Source organism: Phalacrocorax aristotelis, chromosome 3 (assembly GCF_949628215.1).
Source record: "Phalacrocorax aristotelis chromosome 3, bGulAri2.1, whole genome shotgun sequence".
In the NCBI taxonomy this organism is placed as follows: domain Eukaryota; kingdom Metazoa; phylum Chordata; class Aves; order Suliformes; family Phalacrocoracidae; genus Phalacrocorax; species Phalacrocorax aristotelis.
In genome coordinates, this window is record NC_134278.1 from 127,304,107 (window position 1) to 127,327,041 (window position 22,935).

A 22,935-nucleotide genomic window follows, 5' to 3' on the forward strand; every position below is an offset into this window, starting at 1 on the left:
AATAAAGTATTTTTTTAGTAAAGCAAACAGTAAAATTTAAACTAAATGGTAAATTTAGCAAAGCATTTAGTAAACTACGGAACTTCCTGCAATTCAGCTTGTATCCCTGCTATGTACTGGATCCAGAATCTCCTCTCACTTTCTTCAGCATTATAGCAAAACCCTTGAGTCAAGTGTAGCAGGTCAACCTAGCACAGATCAGGGGCAAGTAATGCTCCTGTTCCCACCCAATGCAAGACAGCCTCCCCGCTCAATGTGGTGGTGACCTCCCAAGGCCCAGCATGATCACCGAAGTGTCCTGCCCATTCCCCCTGCCCCATGCTGCAGTGCACTAGCTGGCAGGTCAGCCTGGACGAGGTGAAGAACTTCAGTGGGGCACCAAGAACAAGACTGGGATCCCAAGGGTAGAGGAATTTGGCTGTCACTCAACAGGTTACCCCACGTGATAAGACACCATATGAAAATAGTTAAATTTCTGGGCATCTTTAAGCGACCAAGCAGGCTGGTCTTACGCCCTTCCCATTGATCAAATATATGCTGTGCCACCAACAACACTGGTCTGAGAATGAGAAGATGTGAGAGATGTTGTGGAAGTCTTCCATGGAAGCGCGGCTTGTGGTAGATTTAAGCCACAGTCAAAAAAACCCACCAACATTTAATGGAGTATTTCTTTGTGTTTACCATCGTGTTTTAAAGCTACAAAGCCTTCAGGCTGAGACAAGTGAAGTAGAAAAAAATAAAAAGCCCGCTGCAGGTAATGTTGACACCTTTAATTATATACTTCATTTCTGTGGTGAGATCTTACAACCTACCAACCAGCACTACCAACATCCAGCCGAACCTCCCAAACACTGGGGCAAGGTCTTATGGTTAAAATTGTTTTAAAAAGCCAAACATCTTAAAGCAGCAGAGTCAATGCTGAAACAGCACCAGAGAGTGTCAGCTTGCATAATCCTTTGCACATTATTTATTTGGCTGTGGAACCGAACACGTTTGTTCCTGGCCAGGGGAATTCCTGCCGCAGCAGCTTCCATGGCAATATTCCACTGCGCTTTCTTTTGCCACTGCAGTTTTATATTAGCATTTTACTGCACTCAACCATCACAGCAGACTGGCTGCTCCTGGCAGCTCAGCTGACACTGACCATATCTAGCAGGCTAGAGACAACCATCAACATGCCGACTTCATACTGGAACGCAGCTCTGTTGAAAAGTCCCTGGGAGGGCTGGTGGACAAGCAGCTGACTCTGAGCCAGCACCGGGCCCTTTGGGGCCAAGGAGGCCAACGGGGTCCTGGGGTGCATTAAAAGGAGTGTGGCCAGCAGGGCGAGGGAGGTTCTCCTCCCCCTCTGCTCTGCCCCAGTGAGGCCACATTTGGAGTGCTGTGTCCAGTTTTGGGCTCCCAAGTTCAAGAAGGACAGGGAACTGCTGGAGCAAGGCCAGGGCAGAGCTGCCGAGGTGATCAGGGGCTGGAGCATCTCCCTTGTGAGGAAAGGCTGAGAGACCTGGGTCTGTTCAGCCTGGAGAAGAGAAGCCTGAGGGGGAGCTCATCAATGCCTGTAAATACCTGAAGGGCAGGTGTCAGGACGATGGGGCCGGGCTCTTTTCAGTGGTGCCCAACGCCAGGCCAAGGGGCCACGGGCACAAGCTGGAACACGGGAAGCTCCACCTGAACATGAGGACAAACCCCTTCCCTGTGCGGGTGCCAGAGCAGGGGCACAGGCTGCCCAGAGAGGCTGTGGGGTCCCTTCCCTGGAGACATTCACCCCCCGCCTGGACGCGGCCCTGTGCCCCTGCTCTGGGGGTGCCTGCTCCAGCAGGGGTGGGACGGGATGATCTCCAGAGGGCCCTTCCAACGCCCACCAGTCTGTGATACATCATCTGTAATACAGCTTTCAGCAGATCGCAGAGCAGTTACACATCTGGCTGTAGGCACAGCTGTGCACATTTACGAAATAACTCTACAGAGCAGCATGGATAGTTTTGTGTCAGCACAACTTCCATTACCAGCAGCATGACCCTCATACCTAAATCCCAGAAGGCTGCTTTGGGATGGTCCCATGGTGAGGGCTCCACACGAGCAATTTCTGCAGATGCAATACACCTTCACATCTTTCTCTTCTGGGCTCCTGGTCTGTTCTAGTGCACACTCTTCACAAATACCATTACCCACATGCAACTTGCTCCTTTCCAGCATTTTAAAATAAAAATCCATCTGTATAAGCATTAGCAATATTTGATGTCAGGACCCTGCCTCCAAAAGGAGGGATTTTGTGTCTGAAGAAGGGAAAATAGCCTAATATGTCTTCCAGGCAAATCATCAAGACATTTAATTTGTCTTTTGTAGATAAAAGTCAATAAGCAAGTGACCCAACTAATCAGATGCTGAAAGTCTTCATGTCAACTCCTGCATTTACATGCAACACACACATATGCCACTGAAAAATGAACCTGGTTTCGAGCAAGTCTCATGAGGAAATTGTTTTCTGCTTTGTTTAAAAATTGATTATTTTTAAAAAATAATTTTAAAATATATCAACTGGAAATCCAGACAGTTCAGTAAAGCATTAGAAATAACCTTTTCACACAAGAACATTCATTTCAGTATAGAACCTCCTGATGATTCATCTCCATCTCACATGAGCTAGGGTAGCTACAGTACTAGTCTCTGCAATTGCTTCCCAGCAGCTACAGCCTCTTCCTGGAGAGGACTGAGAATAGTTGTTAGGGCAAGCACATAGTCCCCAAAGCGTCCAGTGCTACTCCTCATTCACAGAACTAAGCACCTACTGCCGTACTCACTTGGGAGAGGGTGATCAGCAGGGCACTCTTGCAGCAGCCCAGCTAGAAGAGCTCAAAACCCAGAATCTGCCCCAGGGGACTGATGCCAGGAGTTCTGTGGGGATGATATTCAGATTATTTTTCCAAACCTCTTCCTTTGGGCTGTACCAGCCTCCCTTGGATTTTACTGCTTTCTGTAGGAAATCGTGCCCATGCATTTCCAGGTGAGCTTCACAAACTGCCCAGTAAGACAACGTTTCTCTGCTTTGCTCAGGAGGCAAAGAAACTCTCGTTATTTTAGAGATCATAATAATAAAATAAACCAACACTTCAGTCACAGGCACCCTCATTTCAAGGCTGCACCATCTCTATCAGAGATGATCATAAGACATCTGCATTTACACAGCTACTTTTAAACTTGTAATTTTCCCACTTCATATTCTCCATGTTCTTCCTGAACACCCTCAAAAACCTTGGGACAAGCGGTTACAGACCACATGTTCCTTGCTGGTGCATCAGGCTAAGGGGCAGATGAAAGTCTAAGTGTTTTCTTAGGACAGCTAAGAGGATGCAAGTAGAGGTCATGTATTTGCAACCCTTGCTATGGCCAGGTCTCCTTTATGCATGCACAGCATCACTTTGTGCACTTTCGGTTTTCTTTTCACTCTCTTACTCCTGTCCCTCTCGTTAGCCTCCCTTTTTCCATCCTTGCTCTGCCTGCTCTTCGAAATGATCAGTGCCACAGGCTGCCTGAACATCTGTAGTCACAATAGCCAAGTAGCTGGGAAGTTCAGTAAATTACTTCTGTGTACCATGCACATCAACATCCCCAACCCTCCTACCACATGTAGGATACATGTCGCACTCCACAGCACTCCAACTGCTTAGGCTTCCGTGTAACTCTTAAAAACCCAGAACTTCTGAGTTTTAAGAAACCAGAGCATTCAATAACCAAGTATAAAAAAAATTAAAACGCAGTTATCTCTGCAAAAAGGTGGATTTACTACTTGTACTGCCTGTGTTAACTCCAGGGTGACTCAGAGGTGTTTACAAACCACTGTACCCCCAGGGAAGGCTTTCAGGGAGTTGCATCTGCAGAGAGCAAGCCAGAAGCACAACTCGGAGCTAAACAGTGCAGTGAAGTCAGAGCAGGATCTAGAAATAGCAGTCCCTCAGCAACACAGCACCGCTCCTGCAACCTCTGCCCAGCTGGTGCGTGCAGCCAGCGTAACTGCTCAGCTCTCAGCAGCCAGCTCCCCCCACAGCCCGCTCCGTGCTGCCCAGCTGCCGGGGCACAAGCAGGCAGGAACTGGGCAATGGAACTAGGCTTGCAAAGAGCATCATGTGTCTTCCCCCACAGCCTTTCATGAGAGATGCTTTGTTACTCTGGAGCCGAAGTCCATCTCCTCAAACACAGTCTTAGTATGCTGTACTCTGAGATCAGGCAGGGAAAAAAATTTGAGGTCACCAGACAGGCATTGCTTACTGGTAACCATCCATCAGAGCAGACCACAGCTACACTTGGAGACCATCTTCTCCACTCATCTTGAGGGCTGCCAACATATGAACCAATAAAAGCTGAAAGACCCCGCAGGATTTAATCACCATAAGAACATAAAAGGAGAAAGCAGCTTTCTCATTTTGGACCTAGCAGCAACAGAGATTTTTAAAAGAACTTCATGGTCTGCTTACACTAAAAAAACCCAAAACAACAAAAAAAAGGTTGTTGGTGATGAAATCTGCATCATATTAAGTAGTAGAGTGGAAGACAAAGCCAATGAATCTTTCTGATATATAAAAACCAGGCCCAAACACCAGTTCCTTGAATCTGAAGGTGAAATTATACAGAATGCACCTGCAAAGTAAAAATGGAACAACCATTGCAAAGCATGTCCTTCTGTTTGCAAAGTGCCAAGCACTTCACATTCCGGGTTCCTACAGAGGCTTCTGGGCATTATCACAACAGAAATAATAGCTTCCCATTCTGTAACCACAGCTTAGGACATTTATAGCTTGAGACCTCAGGGACTGGGGCTTTACATTTCCTAGCTGTAGTCTTCCTCTTCTAGAAGCGCGCAGTCTTCACAGTAGGGTTTAGAACAGACCTTTGCATTACTATACCAGAGCTAAATCCTCCATGATTCAGAAAAATCTGTCTGGGACAAAAGCCTGTGACTCATTTAGAGGACAATTTGGAAAAATCTGTCTGGAGCAAAAGCATGTGACTGATTCAGAGGCCACAGACAGAGTTAATGACACGCTTAAGGTAACATTTTACTAACATAGTAATAAGGAATTTTCTGATTATGTTTTTCCTCTGTAAACCATGGCCCCGTGTACTGTCCCACATGCTGTTATCTACTCATAGATTGATTTTCTTAAAGGGGAAACATTTAAGCTGCTGTTTTCATATCAGGCTGGCTTGTGATTTCATTATATGATGGAGTGTATTTACTTGGTGATAAGTAACTGGAGAAGTTCCCATTTAAATAAGGGCTGTGGATTTTGACTGCTGCTTAAAGACAAAAGCAGTGCTTCCCTTCCAAACTGCCTGCCCACCAAGCCAGAGCAAATACTTCCTGAGTTCAGGAACTGGGAGTCAGCCTCCCTAAATGTTTTACTCTGACTGATATGCTCTGCTATCTTTGGCTAATCATATCAGCTGTGCTTCTGGCTTATCCATTCCTCAGGCTGGCACTGGGACCTGTTTTCCTTTGCTCCATTCTGTACATTCCCAGCCTTCCCCGGCTGCTTGCTGTTACCTAGCCCCGACCTTCCCCCGGCACCACTTCTCTGCTGCTTTCCCCACCCTTCCTCCTGCATTTTTGAGACACTGCCATACCTCAAACTTCCCCGTTCTCTTGGCATTTCACTTAAGTGATGAGATGAGGCTTACATTAGCATGAATTCAAGTCTACAACAGCTGTTTATAAGGATACATGTTTCGAGACAAGGTTTAGCTGTCAGATACAACTGGTGGTCAGCTGGGTCAGCGCTGGTTAGGACTGTGTCCAACTGTATGTTACTCAGTTTTAAGTCACAGAATAAAGACCTGCACCTGGCCAGCCTGTGGCTGCCCAAAAAGAAAAATTAGATGTCCCAACCCCCTCTGGTGCCTGTTCCACTTCTCGCCCTTGCTCCTAAGCACTGGCCCATGTGAATTAACACAGGACTGATGTCTACAGTTACACTTTCATACATCGTTTTTCCATTAAATCCTTTCTGGCAAGGAATAACTAATTAGCAGGTAAGCCCAGATCAAATGCCATAACTACTGCTGAAGGAAGTCTGCCACTGGAGGCTTTTCTTTCTTTTTTATTTTGAAGACAGTGTAATGTTACATGAAAATGTTGGAAGTTGTATTCCCTGCCTCTTTTCCTACAATCCACAGGTATGAGCATGTCGCACCTACACCCTCTTCAATCATTCTCAACATAATGGAAGCCAGCCCACCAAAATCAGTTTAATTTCACAGCAGATGTGAAACAACTCGCATAGAGCTGCAGTTGCCAGTCCCTTTCTTGCCTCGGCCAGCTCTTGCTGGCAAGGAAGTGCCCAACATCTGTGTGGAGCACATCAGTGCTTATCTAGCACCACAACATTTTCTACAAGGAAAACTCAATTCTCTAGATGCCTCACAAACGATTGAGGGTTATTTAAGCAAGTCACTGCTCTCACATTGCAAAACTCTTCTTCCCCTCATTGCTACTGACATCCAAGCATCTCTGCCTCTTTACCGCGGTGTTTTCTAGAAAGCTGAGACCTCCCTCCATGCTCTCACTGAGACGCTGCCTCAATTGGTGTTCATTTATCAGAAACCCCAGTGTCAGGTTGCTCTCTGGGAGAAATCAGCCTGTGCTGCTGCTCCAGCCAGGGTAACAGCACTGCAGCTCTGGCATCAAGATTCCTCATCTGTTTCCAAACCTTTCATTTTCTGATTTGGTTTTTAAGCAGTTTGAATAGGGAATCCCCCAGGAAAAGGAGTATTGGAGAACCTCAAGTTTTGATTGCTAAGCATCTCCCCCCTCTCTTGGTTCTGTGTGCAGGAACAGCAAGGCAAATACAGAAGAAAAATACATATCTCCACAGGGAGCCTCCTGGGTCCTAAGCCTTCCAGACTTAACTGCTAACGCTGTTTTTATATTATAGACAGATTTACCCTTTTGCATTGCCCTTCCACTTCCTCGTCTGCTTGTTGCTACATTCACAGAAGTCTCTCATTTAAGCAACATTTCTCTCCATTCATTCTTTATTTATGTTGACCGCCTCATAAAATAAAATTAAGACAAGAGACCTGCTGCATCTCATTCAACCCCATCAATTTCTTCCATCATCCCTGATGCAGCTCCTTTCATTCTCACTAACTGCGAACAGCCCTGAATAGGGAGCATTTTCCCTTTTACATCAAGAACTCATTACATTCCTCCCTTAGGGCCAGATTCAACTAGGTCCTAAGTGCTATAACCCCCATCAAAGTTTAGTGGGGAAAAAAAAGCCTTCAGATTATTAGCAAGGTTAATCACAACCTCAAGCCCACTAGGCAAGCTAGAATGTTATTTATCTGGGGACAAGGGAGAGAGAAGACAGGAAGCAGGTGAACATACCGCTCTTCATCACAGCTAAGTACTAGATCTAGGTCTGGTATTATGCCTGGCAGAGAGGGGCACGCCACTTCACAGAAATTCTCTCTCTGGGCCTGAACTGAAGCGGTCTGGCAGAGCTGGACACAACCAACCACGGTCCTGCTTGCTAGGCACTGTCTGTGGTGCCTACATACGAACCTCGTCCCAAGATCCTTTCATAGCCCCTAGTGCAGCGGTCTCCGACATGGGGTGCACCCACCGCAGAGAGTGCACAAGACAATCTACTGGGATGCTGGAAGAAAGTATTTTTTGCACTCTTAATAAAGTTTTTAAGTAGTGTTTATTTCATCTTGATCTCATCCTTTTTTAATTTCTACTTGGGTGTATGTTTCATAATTTATGTAGTTTATTAGTATAGTAGTGCATGTATATAATTTATAAATAAGTAAATAAACATAGATTGGGGGTACCCACTCTAAAAACTTCTGATAAGGGTGCATGATCAAAAACATTTGGAGAACACTGCCCTAGAGTTCTTCAGTACAAGCATTCAGGACTAAAGCAGCCTAGCAGACACAGTTCACCCTCGCTTTAGCAGAGAGCCAAGTGCACACTCAAACCCTATCAGCTTTATACCAGTACAATCAGTTTGCTTTGAAAAGGAGTAATTTCCCTTTGCACCCCTAGAAAACTGTTCTACTTCTAAGAACAGGGGGGTGGTAGCGTCAGTCAGAGGTACATTTGCATTGGTATAAGTTTTCATGTCACTCTGCTTTTAGCATGTTACTGTACTATATCATTAAAGTAGTACCACATATGTATTTATTCAAGCATGCACTTATCTGCTTCTCTGGATTCAAAGGATACTGTACTATAATATTCCTCAACACTCACCTTTGAGTTTTTTAATTTGTGTCACTCACAAATCAAAAGGATGATTAACACTCTTGTGTTTTTCTCTAGTGGAAATAAATTTTCAAAGCACACGCTCATTGTGCAGTCAGCCATGGAAATTATTAATGCTACAAGCAAGACTGAGGCTGGAATATTCAGAGTGGTAGGAAAGGAAGGAAATGTCTTTTTGCCATAGAAATCCTCTGTAGTCTCTACTCCAGCCCCATTGTCCTCCCTTCAGGGCCTTATGACTATCACTCAATAGATTCTGGTCGTTATTCTCAAACCGTGGCAAACAACCGGTGCGTTCTTCAGGGAACATAGGTTTTTCCTTTTGATCATGGCTCTTAATGTTACTTTCCATAACCTATATTCAGATCTGATACCAAACTTATTACTGTTGTAAGAATATCATATGTTTATTAGAATTAAATGCTATGTTTAGGGAGTAATCTAGCCATAAACTTGCCACTGAATTTTAGGCATGTAACAATGTCTGGCACTTCAGCTCCTTGTATAGTCAAAGCAAATGGGTTGTACTTTTCAACAAACATCAAAAGAGCTCGTAAGAAATTTTTGAGGCTACAGTTTGGGAGTTAAATCCACAACACTCATCTCTCTCAGGGTCTCTCAGGGCCCAGTCCAGCAGAGGCAGATACTCCACCTTAAGCTACAGTGATCAAATTATTCTTATGCACCAGTGCAACGCTACACTGAAGTGCCTGTTTCTGAAGTGAGATTATGCATATTTCTTATAGCCAAGGGTAACTCCAAATAAGTCAGTGGCAGAATTACTATAATGTCAAGTGACGCAGTCTATACAAAACCAGGAATAATTATAGAAGAATGAGTAGTGAGAAGTATAGTAGAGGGTCTTTAAAGATGCACCAAAAGACACGCTTAAAGACTCTGCTTAGAAGACCTAACTTTTTTACTTGAGTTTAAAAGCTTGCTTACTTTGTCCTCCCCCTTCTAAATTGTAGACAAGGCATCTTACAATGGCTGTCTACACCAGTGGTCACAGAAAGCAAAACTTAAAATGTATCTGTGTGTCTCCTTTCTTTAGGAAGCATTCAAGCTCCACCAGTATGCCGAACAGCAAGTTTAGTTAGTCTTAAAGAAGAAAAGAAAAGCAATAGCCACACCAAAACTGCTTAAACAACTATAACATTGTTTTCTTTCTAGAAATTACCACTTGGTTTTGGCCACCTCCTCCTGCCTCTAGAACCAATGTCTGGGGGATAGGGGGCTCCAGGGTACATTGTGCAAGCAAGGGAAGAACAAGACACAAGAGACCCAATGCCCACCCCCACCAACAGAGGTGAGGAGGGAGAAGGGAGAATATTCTTTAAATGCTTGCTGCAAAGAACCGAGCCCATTACTCAATGCATTAGCCTCTAAACTCTCATTAGTCTCTTCTACTAAGCAGCAGGAGCACAGATGCATTCACACCTCAGTCCCAACAAAATGCTCACTCCAAATTCCATGCCAGGGCAGCTGATACACCTGAAGTGCAACCTTCATCCAAACAGAAGGTTGATTAATCATGGGATAACCAAACCCACAGAGAAGCACCACTCCTATTAGATCTGAAACTCTAATTTTATTGAGCTGCACACTGCATGCCTTCCAGCCTTTTAATGCTAAGTTTGATGTTGTGGTGGGTGTGACAGTTGTTCATGTACCACATCTCCTACGCACTCAGATCTGGAACATCAGCTGTAGAGGGTGTGGGTGAGCAGCGTGGTCAGGGGCATCTGGCCATCATTTCAGTATGTTAGAAGTACCAGCTGTCATCTTTATGTGACACTGTGAACGCAAGAACAGGCAGAGTCTGGTTTCACATAGCCTCGTCTCTTGACATCAACTAGCTTTTTCATCGCAGGAGATGCTGTTAGAGCCTACAGGCTCTTCTCACTACAAGTGTGCTGTCTAAAAAGGATTGAACTCAAGCAAGCCATCCTTCAGCAAGGGCAATTCAAAAGGCTGTCACCCTCATCAGCTATTTTTGCATAAGGAAGGTGAGAACTCAATACATGGAAGACCTTTACCTTCTTCTCTCTCAGGAATGGATCTGGGCACATGGGGCAGAGCAAAATTGCAAAAAGCCTGGCTTACTAAGCAGCAAAATTTGAATAATGAACCCCTGCCCTGGACTACTTGCACTTTTAGTAGGAACAGTGGGATCATGGTGTCCAGCAGAGCCTAGAAGAGTGAAAAAAAAAAGTTTCATAATGACTAAGAACATGATGTTAAAATGTGAAGTATCAGTAGGATCTATATTAAGACACAAGAGAAACGTTCATTTTTATGACAGCAAAGGATTCTAGGAAGTGAAATACAATTAGAGAAACAGAATGCTGTAGCAGAGAAGAGCAGGTTAGGAAAAGGTTATAGTACAGATTAAAAGGATTCAGCAGAAATGGAAAGATTCCAAGTAAAGTTTTGAACAGCTTTTGTTATACTTGTTTCTTGCTCCTTTTCTGATTAAAGTATTGTGCTGAAGCATTCTCCCTTTAGCTGCCCATTTCAGCCTAAAAAGAATCCCATCTCCCTTTTATCTTAGGAAGAAAGCTGACATTAGAACAATTGGTAGCCCACTGCTCGATGTCAAGCTGCTCCAGGTCAATACTCAACCCCCTTTTGAGTCAACCTTTCAGCAAAAGACCTGCAGAAAAGGTACGGTTTGAATTTTAACACTTCACTCACTCAACTGCAATATCTGCCCATAAAATGCTATCAGATGTTTCTGGTTCAGCATACAATACAATTGGCTGCTTTTAGAAAGAAACTAATGCTCACTTGGTTTCTTTTCATTGATTCAGGGAACGACAGCCAACAGCCAGAAAGAACAGAGTTAAAAACTGGTACAATCTCTACAACAGCATTAACAGTGTCACGTCCACTTTATATTCCTAGAACAATTTCACATTCGGTACCCAGTTTGACAATACCAATTCAAAAATATCCATAGCTGAATATTTTACACCCACCATCTGTCGCAGAGAGCAAATAGGTGCTGGCCCTGTAATTTGCGCTTACAGAGCTCAACATGGTTTCTATTTACCCCAGTCTAGTGATTGTGAGATTGTAGGATTAGGTACTTCTGGCTACACTCCCTCCTCTCTTAACCAGAAACAGCCATGCCTTGTACAGGCAGAGTCAAAAGGCTCTTTAACCAAATAAAATGGGGACGAATGGGAAGGATGAGGAGGTGAGGCCAGTGCAATTTTCAGGACACAGAGATTCATGATAACCTAGGGGTGATTCCACTGTCAAGGCTAGCATTTTAACTTCATTTTTAAGGCAACTAATGAGGTTCATAAGAGAATAAGTTTCACGAGTTTCAGGACAGGACACCAGAAGCTGCAATACCCATGGCAGACAGAGACATAAATATTAAAATCTTGCCGTTCTGTACTTTTCTTTGTTTTTAATCCTGAAACACTAGGAGCTGCGTAACAAGAACCTAAGTGAATCCAAGTTTAAGGTAACACACTGAGCTGAGAAAACAAAGACATTTAAATAGGAATAAGAGACCTGACAACTTTAAACTTGTTACTCTGATCTCAATACTCCTCAAAGACTGAATAGATTTTGGAGGAGACTAACCAAGGACATCAAGACAAATACAGAGCATTTGTATCATAGACAGGTCACCTTAGAATCGTTTTTAGTGGGTAAGCTTCTAAGATACTACTTACAGGACAGTTGAATTTACCTGTTCTGTTTCTAGCTAGGTACTTGTTAATTGGCAGCAACAAGGATGAGTAAGAGTATTAATGCCTCCTCTTTATCCAGATCCTTGACTGAGAGGAGTTGTCTGTATGAAGATAGGTGATTTCTGGAAAGTGATTGTTCAACATATTACTGGAACACTGAACTAGATCAGTGTATGAGCAAGACACTAATGGGCAATGTTGGGCTGATCATCCTACTAGATAATAGCTGGATTTGTTGGCTGAAATACATCTGAAGAGGAGTATATGCAACAGAAAAAAAAGGGGCAAAGTCATGCACTTACAGACCAATAACATGAGTTTTTTCTCTACTTATCTGCTCAAATCAGAGACAAACCTCTTACTGCAGAAAAGTGATGCAGAACTGAGTTCTAAAACAGTGGCTTTCTAGGTAGCGTTAGGCAGGTTTTTAGTTATCTTTAGTGGAGATAGTGACCTATTAGTACCTTTGAACAGGGACTGTAAGATCTTACTTGGAACTCTGTACCATTTGCCACCAAAAAGCTGATCCTAAGCTAGGAAAGATAGAGAACTACTACTAGAAGTAGGGGTATATTCTTGCAAGGCAAGATTGTGAAGAAACCAGTTAGTTACTCATTTTTAGCCTGGGAGGCGGGAAAAAGCAACTCTCTTCAATATACTTGAGGCAAATATCAGGAAAAGATACGAAGTAAGTGCCAGTAGTACTCTTTGCAAGATGAAACAACTTGGCAATGCTCACAAAGTAGCGAAGAAACAACCTTCTGATACCCAGTCCCTGAACTGGAGAAACATGGAGTAGACATCCGGCTGTCCTTTCTTGCCAAGACATCTGTTGCATAGCCATCAGTTATTGCAGATGTCTGGGCTATCTATGACTTAGCTGGACCTGTTCCAGCCCTGTGCCTGTCTTCCTCTGCATATCCATCCTCATGGTCTACAGTGGTTTGTGTTGGCATTCAGTTGCATGGAGGGTCTTCACACCTCACAAGAGTCATGGATGAAGGCAAGTACAAACCTAGGCATCACCGCATGATGCAGCAACTAAATGCCTCCAAAGTACAGAATTGCTAATCTCACAAGTATTTGGGTAGCGTTGTATCAGGGATCCCTGGCATAACAAGATTAACGTTTCTAACACAGAGAAGGAAGTTCATAATTAGTCATTTGTGTGATACAAGATTTATGCACACAGAACTCATTACCATAGAAGTGAGGGTGAAAACAATAGTTTCAGTAGCAGTCAAGTGTGCCCGGGCCAGGATACTGGGGTGAAGGGAAGGAGGGAGTTTCACCTTAATGGATCAGGAGGCTTTCTGTAAGCACACAGCTCCTTCCCACAGGAAGAAGGGGAACTTTCTCTCTGCTCCCAAAGCTGCAGCAGGAGATGCAATTGGCAAGCCTTTTGCATAGCACTTCAACATACAATTTGCCACTAAGCAGCTTCCCCAGTGTTTGCATTTATCTTAGCCAACCGAAAACAGACAAGAGAAGTGCTGGAAGGGACCTCGGGAAGTCCTTTAGTCCAGGCCTCTGTTCCTGTTCAGCACACATACTGGGCATCAATCCATTACAATAGGTTAGAGACACTTGGTTGTTGGTTTCCAGCGACACACCTCGTTACTTCTACAGCACTGCAATATCTGAGAGTTTCTATCATGTCTGATTTAATTATCCATCAATTCAGTTTACACCCATTATTTCTTATTCAGTTTCCAGAGCAAGGCAGTAGATAAATTATCATTCCTACAGTAGCCTTTACTTATCCATACGGCCACTTAGCTTGAAAACAGAATACTGAGAGGTGGTGCAGTTGGTAAATTTTCTGCTTCTCAGCCCTTTCTCTTCACATTTGACCATTTGCTTCTCACCTGCATTGGTGACCCAGACTACCCCTCCTAAATGGCAAGCCAGTCTCACTTGCAAGCCTTATACACTCAAGTATCTGGGGAGGACATTTGCCTTTTCACAACAACATGACACTGAGTCAACATTTGCCTGGTGTTCAGCCTCCAGTTCCTTTTCCACCTAAACAGTTCTTCCCTTTCCCCTCCACCTTCCACTTGTGCTGTTAGTCACTGCTGCCTTCACACTAAGTATTTCACTCTTGTGCTGTCCCCCTTTTTCCCCCCAGGCTATTTCAGGTTGTCAAGAACCTTGCAAATTTACGCACACTGGAGGACAGGCTGAGTTGTCCCTCCCAACTTCATGTTATCTAAAAGTTTAATAAACAAAATCAGTAAGTCAACTGCATTCAGCAAGGTCGTTTCAAATTCTCAAAATTAAAAAAAAATTCTTCCATCAGAACTTTTAAACTTTTGCCAGATCTTTATGCAACACATTTTTGGAGATACTGAGCCAAACCTTATCAACTTCAAATGGAGACAGAAACAGACATTTGCAGTAATGACAATTTTAGTGAGAATACCTGACAGGGACTAGATTGTATTTATTCAGTCAGATGTTTCTGCATCTGCCCGCTTCTCTGCCTCATATATTTTAATCTCTGCAATAAGGTGTTTGTTGCAACAGATACAGTGTAATGCAATGCAGAGCGCAAAACTCTGAGCTAAAAATGCAGAGATGGCTCCTGCTTCAAGAAGTTGCCTCTGATTCATTACAGGACACAAGGAGCTAAGTCTGATGGGGAATGCAGTGACTGTGGTGGGCCTCAGCAAGGCTCAGGTAGCTCCTAACTACGTACAACCAGTCCAGGGACCAAAACCACCACAAGCTGGTACCTTGTTTCATACATGAGAAATAAACAGCAAAGGTAATTTGAACCAAAAGGGAGTTGCAGGGCACCTATGAAATAGAAAGGTAATGAGAAGACAGTGCTATCCCCCAGTCGCTCTATGGCAGCGGCCAGGCTCTTCATGGCTAAGGGGAGGGCTGGCCACCAAGAGCCTGAGCAGTAGGGACAGGGAAAGGAGAGCCCAGAGCAGGCAGCAAGTGGTCTGGAGGAACAGCACAAACAAGCAGTGCCGAGGCCTTCAACACCTCTTTTGTGGAAAAGACATTACAGAAAGTCATGGCTTTTGCCAAAGAGTTTGTTTCAAGGAGCTGCTGTCAGTGCCCCGGGGCACCGCCAGGCCTGGCTGCCCCTGCCCAGCCCCTTTGGCCCAGGACACCATTGCTGCCCCTGCCCCAGCAGGGCCGCTCTCCAGCTCCCCACAGCCCTGCCCTGCGCAGCCATGGGCTCTGCCAAGCCAGGCCGGCCCACCCAGGGGTCCACATCCCAATCTGGCCTTGGCCTGTCCCCAGGAAGGTGCCCGATGCCCACGGCTGGGGCAGTGGGACAGACCCTCATGGGGAGCCCCTCATTGTGCCCAGCCACCAGGGAGCTCCCGCGCCTCATGGGACACAGTGACAGAGGGCTGCTGCAGAGGGTTGACAAGCTGTTTCCAACCATCTCTGATGTCAGTTTACATGCGAGTCATTACCCAGCAGTACAGAAGCAGATGAAGAAAGGCCTTTTTTGAGAGGGTCATTCCTTGTTTATCAAGTACAACCCTGTCAAGTGGAAAGAGCAGGATGTTGTTTACCCAAAACCCATCACTCTTTTCCCCAACGGGGAGATTTGTGAAACACTTAAACCCACCTCCTTTCCTTACCCTTAAAACAAAGGACTGAGACTATTTGCAGCCATGTTATCACCATGAGAATAGTGACAGATCAAAGGCACTCCAGGTCATAGTGCTTAATTTCTTTTAATCTCAAAGCCAATGACAAGAGGGAATTAATGCAGATCTCAAGAGCAGAAGCCTTCAGACATTGTATTTTACTTCATCTCAAACCAAAGAGTAACTACAAAACAGGACAGGTTTGTAAGTAAGGAATAACTATAATGGCCAAGAAATGAGGAAGAGTCTTCAGTTTAAGGTCTTCTCATTTAGTGATCCTGTTCAGGAATACAGTCCAGCAAGCTAGAAGCCCTTTGAAAGGCTAAATAAGTATTTATATCCACATAGGTATTTATATCCATAATGGAACATATTCAGCACAGCAGATGTAAGAGCTTCTTACATTTTTCAAGATCATCCTGGGAATCCCTCACCCCAAACCAAAGGTGGTTCATTTCTGCTAGGCTGCTGCAGCAAGTGAATGTTTATAAACTACCCTGCCCTCTGGGGAAGGCTGGCCACCTCTTGCTTTGCAGTCCAGTTGAACTGTTTTCCTTGTACTGGGGCAAAATAAGTAAAACTAGATCCCCATCCCAAATGCCATAAGCCATATGCACAAGTGCATACATGGATGAGTTTCAATACATATAACCTCTTCAAAGTAGTTTTTCTGGGCACGAACTGACTGATTACCATTGCTCAAGCCCTGTATCAGCAGGGTGAATCCAGCAGCAGACAGCACCATGACGTCGACGGGAACAGCCACATGCCCACAAGCTACACACTGACCCCAGACTGCACACCTACAAGTGCTACCCACTGGGAAGTCAGCCAGCATCTACCTTTCAGAAAAAGCAGAGATGACTATATGCACTGGATAGTCAGACTTTCCATAAAAGTGAATTTCATAAGTAACTTAAAAAAGAAAGATATTCTCATTTTTTGCTCCAATTTAATCTTTCATACACACCCACCTCTCTGCCATATGTAATCAGAAATGAATCACACTTATAGCAGCAGCTGCTTTAAGACTTTTTTCTGCTTTTTCTTCACTAGAAATAACACTTCCATTTGTGCTCACTCATGAGCTCGCTGTTATCTTTTATTCAGTCCAGTCATCTTCCTGTCCAATGCACAGCTAATTCCTCCCATCCGTACAGACATACACTATATTCTTTGGTTCTGTCTCTCCTGTGTATCCCTCTCCAACATGATTTTTGCATCTCTACAGTGTGCCTCATCAACTACACTTCAGTTTGCCCGATTTTCAGCTGCACAGCTACAGCTTGCAGAATAGAAGTTGCTTGGCTTTGTTCTTCATCCTTCGTAATGGCAAATATAGTTTGTCAATACAGGTCATGTGAACCCCTCATGCTGTTCAAGAAAGCAGTCATGAAAGCATGTTTTCTATCATGTGCCATTAATACCAGTTGTCTTCACAAAAAAAAATTAGGAGATTATCCAGGAGTAATTTGTACAGAACCAAAATAAGTTAAGGAGCCTTCCAAGCCTATTTCGCTGCAAACCCTCCAAGAGCTCTGACCTCATTTTTCAAAGACCCACTCAGTTATGCGACCATTCGTTTTCAGACAGAGCCAGTCACTGCTTAACATCCTGTTCCTTAAGGAATACGAAGTGGGAGTTTGGATAAGCTCTGAGAAAGGATGCCTTGCCACAAAGAAGTGAAATGTCAAATGCTAGAGTTCTTATGCATTTGCCTTTGCCATGCATTCCTTTTGAGTCCATCTGTTCTGTTTTCCACTAACATGCCCAATTTTTGGCAGAATTCAGAAGGATGAGGTATTTTAGGGATTATATTCCATTGACCTCTGGATAAAATATGTAGTTGTATCCAGGATTAACTTCCCTTTGGGAAGCACCTTGTATTTCCAAACTGCTAAATCCATCTGCTCCTAAATTTTGGAAACTTGAACATGGGAGAGAAACAAAACACCTACATGAACAAGCACACCTAAGAAATTTCCAGCTTCTTTTAAGTTTATGGCATCCAGGACAGCTTCCAGTGACCTAGCAGCCTATACAGAATTAGCAAGCCAAATCCATTCTTGGCATCCTCATTAGACTCAGCAGAGAGACTAATTTCCTCTCCAGGTTGACAATGAGGTATGCAGACAAGGAAATTGTTTGCTGTACTGTTTCTGTGATGTTGACAAAAGGGCACGAGTAGCTGGAGGAACTAGTCTACTTTTAAACAGCCCCATCAATAGCTGCAAGGGGAAAAGACTCATTTAATGCAGTAAAAGATCTAGGAGTAAATATACTTTTTCTCTGTAAAAGGCTAGACAGTGTCTATGAGGAAGACCTTGATCTGCAGTGCTTATAGACTTTCATGTCTCAAGTACTGACCAAAACTGGTTCTCCGTATAAAGCAGAGAACAGGTTTTTTCCATTAAGTTTATCAACACTCGGTTATTCTCCAAATGCACGTTCAGTAGCAGAGCTATGGGCAAAAGGAGGAAGGGAACACATAGCTACGTTGCACTAAATTTTAGAATCAAAAAGGCTGTCATGTTATGCACTTGCTTCACTTTAGTGACGATGGAAGCATGAAAATGTGCTCTAAACCCAGTAAAACCACTTGAGAAGCACATTTAGATTTCGTAAGACATATGAGATATTAAGCCTTTGCATAATTCACTTATTTAGCAAAACTTCAAACGTTTAAGTCATCCTATAAAGGATCTGCAAAGTGTCAGTGTACATCTTTGCGACATATTTATCATAATGACAGCATCACAACACTTCTAGGAAGATATAAGTAATTTCTTAGAATGTAAGAACAGCTTAATTAGATATGCAAATTTTTTCTAGTATTTTCCATGGTTATGCAAGTCAAAAGGAACTAATTTCTCTGATGACATAAGTAGGCACAAACAAGTCACATGAGCAGCACTTTATCCACTTACAGTCAGAGAATCTGGCCCATATTTTTCTGAGGCAGAATCTGCCATAAACGACTAAGTAGTTTTCATAGCTTTTCTTCCACCACTAGAATATTTTAAGTATTGACCTGAATCTATAAGACTAAAGCCTTCACATTCTATTCAGGACTTGAACCAAGATCACCACCACTGTCAGACGGTGGCATGTGTATGGCCCTCTTTTATGACCCAGCCTGACCCCAGAGCTCTTCCTGCAGGCTCCTTGCTGCTGGAATGCTGCCTTCCCATCTGCCTCTTCACACTCTTGGGAAGATTATGGGCATTGGATCTTCCCCCCTACATCCTGCAAAGGCTTTCTACTACTCTCTGCCCTGTTACAAATAACTGCTAAAAGCCTTTCTTCTCCCCTTACCTATATCCCTTTCCTCTCCTTTGATTATTGAACTTCAACTGAATTGTTCAGCTCTGTTAGAACTATTTAGGACACAGGTCAAATGAACAAATCCATGCTATATCAATATATTCTGTACTGTATGATTCACTGGTGGCTAACTTGAAGGAACTAAATTAATTTTCCTTAATATTCATAAAATAACAACACTACTGAAAAAACTCTAACCAAGAATGAAGTCTTGTCAGCTGACATGCAAACAGACACTTGTGTTGAAATATAAGAAAGACCTTTTTTTTTTCCTGTGAGGGTGATCACAACCTGGAATTTAAAGCTGTGGCTTGCTTCCTTGACTTCAGCTGGAACATGCTACCATCCTGCATACAGACTCATTTCATCTCTCAGATAACATACCCTCCCTTGTGCAGAAGATCATCTCTCATGTGGCAGCCGTGATGGAATAAATGACTGTCTCCCATAACCTGGTCTTTCTGGAAAAAAAGTATTGTCATTTAAAAAAACTCAAATTAAAAACTACTTTAAATATTCATTTGAACCTCTTCAAGTGACAAGGAGAGCCTGATTGCTAGTCATGGTTTGCGCAACTTCTCCCTGACAGCATGCTGTTCTACTGGAGCGTGTTCTTCAAAAATGGTAACTTACAGCACTTTTAATGTTTCAGAGAAATACTCTGGAAATCCATAAAAAGCTAGTTACACGCTCTAAATGCAGTTTGAAGAGGAGTTGCTATGCTCTTTCAGCAAGGAGCATTCTTAACATTTTGTCCTCGGGTCTAGGCTTAAGGATGGGGTTTGGAGGGCACAGAAAATGAAGAAAGCAGTGGCACTGATTGGCTGTAACTCTGAGGACTTAAGCATTAACTGTTGCTCAGATTTCCCTGCTATTGCTGCCACCCTAAAACATTATCCCTAACAATACGAAGTGCTCTTAAATCTGAGGTCTAACTTTCTGGTCACTGAACTACATGGATATAGGAGGTTTTGGACCCTAGGAAGAGAACACCAGCTACCCCAATTCCGGATCATCAAGCTGCAGCAATACCAAGATATCTGCACTTTCTAAGACCCTCTGCAAAGAAAGACGAGGACTGAGAGTGGCTCTATTATAGAACATTTCCTGGCCAGATTACTGAGCTAACGAGGGAAGGCACCACCCAGAGCCACCCCACTTTTGAAGAAAGGAAGGGCACACCAATTAAGTCTGACCCAGAGGCAACCAGAAATGAAGGGTCTGTGCTGAGTTACTGGCACTTACTAGCTTGTCACTAAAGTAATAATAGTTGCTCACTTGCTCTCTCCATTTCAATTACGCTTTCCCTATCCTAGCAGCAATTTGTTCTTATTCCTTCTGCACTTCCACAACTAGCTCTGTCCTGCCCTCAGAGGAAGGGAAGCCAGAGGAGCCCCAGCTATCCCTCCTTCCAGAATTAAAGTACTGTTTTGGCAGGAGGACAGACCTCCGTTCCTAGGAACCTATCTGTTTATAGGTTCGCTTCCCAACAAATCGATTCCGCTTCCCCTTCACAGCGAGGTTTGGAGACGCCGAAACATAGCTGGATCCAATATTTGATCGTGGATGCCATCACCCTTTTAAATACACATGCTGACCTACTCACAGACCTGTAGCCAGGCACTCTTTGTGAAGGGAAGGCATTTCAGCAACAGCCTCCTAGACCTCCTATCAACTGCTCATATCCCAGTACCTCAGAATTCACGTTACTGCTTTGATATTTGTGACAGGCACTTGAGCTCCCTTGTTTCCTCAACCTATTTTAATCAGAACTACACAGTGCCACTAGTTATCAGTTTAAAAATCAGGGCATTGCAGTACGGTTGGGATTCTTCTCAGCAACTAAAGAAAATTATTTCACAGAGTAGCTTAACTGGAAATAACACGAAGTGCCAGCAAGCCATCTGTTCTAACCTCTGTGTTAAAGTTAACAGCTATTTTGGATTTCCACAAAGGAAGTCAGCTAAAGCTATTGATGTTCCCCCCCTCTCCAGGAGTCTAAGCACCCACTGTTTTTATTAAAAGGAACAGGAAAAACAGTAACTGGAGGTCCCCAAAGCAGGGGCAGCAAACAAAAATCAGGGACACAAACAGCACAGTACTGCATAGCGATGCCATCCAGTCACTTCTCTCCTGACACAGAAACCAACCCAGACCTTTCCCAGTTTGTCAGATCCTGACACACAGGCAAGGCAGGCATCACCACCACCACACGTGGTGACTGAGTGCAGATTGAGGACTCACTGAACCACGTAACCCTGCCAGCAGCCCCCCAGCACACCAGGGCCTCTATATATTTTTAAGATGAAGCATCAGTTAGCCTGCCTGTGGTCAGGACTAATTCTAGGGATGAATACAATTAAGACAGCAGTTTAACACTGAGGCTGGGGAGGGGAAGGCAGTATTAAGTAATTTACTCTAAAAAAGAAGTGATAGTATTTTCTACTTGTAGTTAAAAAGACAAGAGCTTTGTAAACATTTGTAAGAGTTTTTTCCTTGGGAGCTTTGGCACATTCTCATTAACTAACTCAAACCTTTTCCTCCTCCGCACCTTCCCTTTCATGAAGGGGCAGTCTCCCAAACCAAACAGCCTGACACTACGCATGGTCGCAGTCTGGTTCAAAGATTTATTTCCAGTGTTGATGTAGCTGAAGTCTCATGAGACTTCAGTCCACAGGGACATTTGTCTTCTGGCATCAGATGATGTCAAGTACTAGCCACTAGGATTCTTCTGTTGAGATTATGACCAAAAGGCCGCACTCGGAAGTTTTTGTGCTAACCAAAGATAAGTTTTATCTCAGTCTCATGAAAACCTCCTCCTTTTAAGCTCAGAATGTAGAAAGAAAGGATTCTTACATCTAGTACATCTGAACTAAGAATACGGTTTTGTTAGTGCTCTGTGTCTGACCCTGCATTTCTTGCTCGTACTCCATTAGTGAGTGCAAGATGCGCTGTCACAGCAAGGGGCAGCCACCTTCCCCTCAGTGGAGACCTTTTCCTCAGCGCGTATGGATCTGAACTCTTGGGTCAGAACGGTGTCCAATGAAGAGACAGTGGTGCCAGTAGAAGTATGCTTAGTGCAACTCCAATTACGGTATACGCACAGCCTAAAACCAGGTGATCTACAAGCTAGAATTGTAGGAGCTTCGTTATATACAACACTTGGAATTTGAGTAGTCAAAAAACCCCACATGACAGAGGGTACGTGATTCACGCATATCAAAGCGCAACACTAACTGAACTTCAGCCAGACCAAATCACCACGCTATGAACAGCATGCAGCATCTATCATCGTGATCAACAGAATGAAAGGGCAGCAACAACCTCATCTATTACTAGGAGGAAATATTCACAGCAGTACCCATATACCTTCCTCAAGGGACATCTGCATCTGTTTCTGACAACCATAAATCAGACTCCTTTATTTCAAAGGAAATATGAATTCCTGCATTAAGAGGTCATCAACTTAATTCCTTTCCAAACCAGCATTAAAATGCTAATCCCAGTTCCATCTACATTAAAATGGCTATTATTATAAAGTAATGTTATGAAGAAATAAGCCAGCAAAGGCAGAGAAATTAAGTGATAATTGATGCTGAAATAGCATCACATCACGAACCTGACCTCAGATATGCTTATGAGTAAGAATCATCAATAAAACTTGCAGAGTTCTTTAAAGAGACACATCAGTTTGATTTTTAAATATTTTACAGTGTCTAGCTATTTCTAGAGGTAGGTGCTACTTTTATTTGCACATCTGTCAGGGGCACGACAGAACTCTCCCTGGGCTCCAGTGCTAGCTGCACCTTACTCCCCCATCCCAAGCTGCTTCCTCAGGTAAGTTTCTACCTGTCCCAAAGCACAAATTCCAGCACATTACGCCAAGTCTAGCAGCACTCTTCTGCATTTACCTTTTCATAGCAAAATGAAGGAATTAAACACTACACAAAAAAACCCAGTGAAGACAAGCAACCTCAAGACGGGCAAGCTGTCAGCTCAGTTGAGGGTGACA

The 22,935-nt window shown here is 43.6% G+C and overlaps 1 protein-coding gene across 1 annotated transcript in view; it reads right to left on the bottom strand.

Moving 5' to 3' along the window:
- The window catches only part of PGBD5 (piggyBac transposable element derived 5), a 70,115-nt gene that overhangs the window by 45,633 nt on the left and 1,547 nt on the right, over positions 1-22,935 (bottom strand). The gene's annotated exons all lie outside the window — the stretch shown is intronic.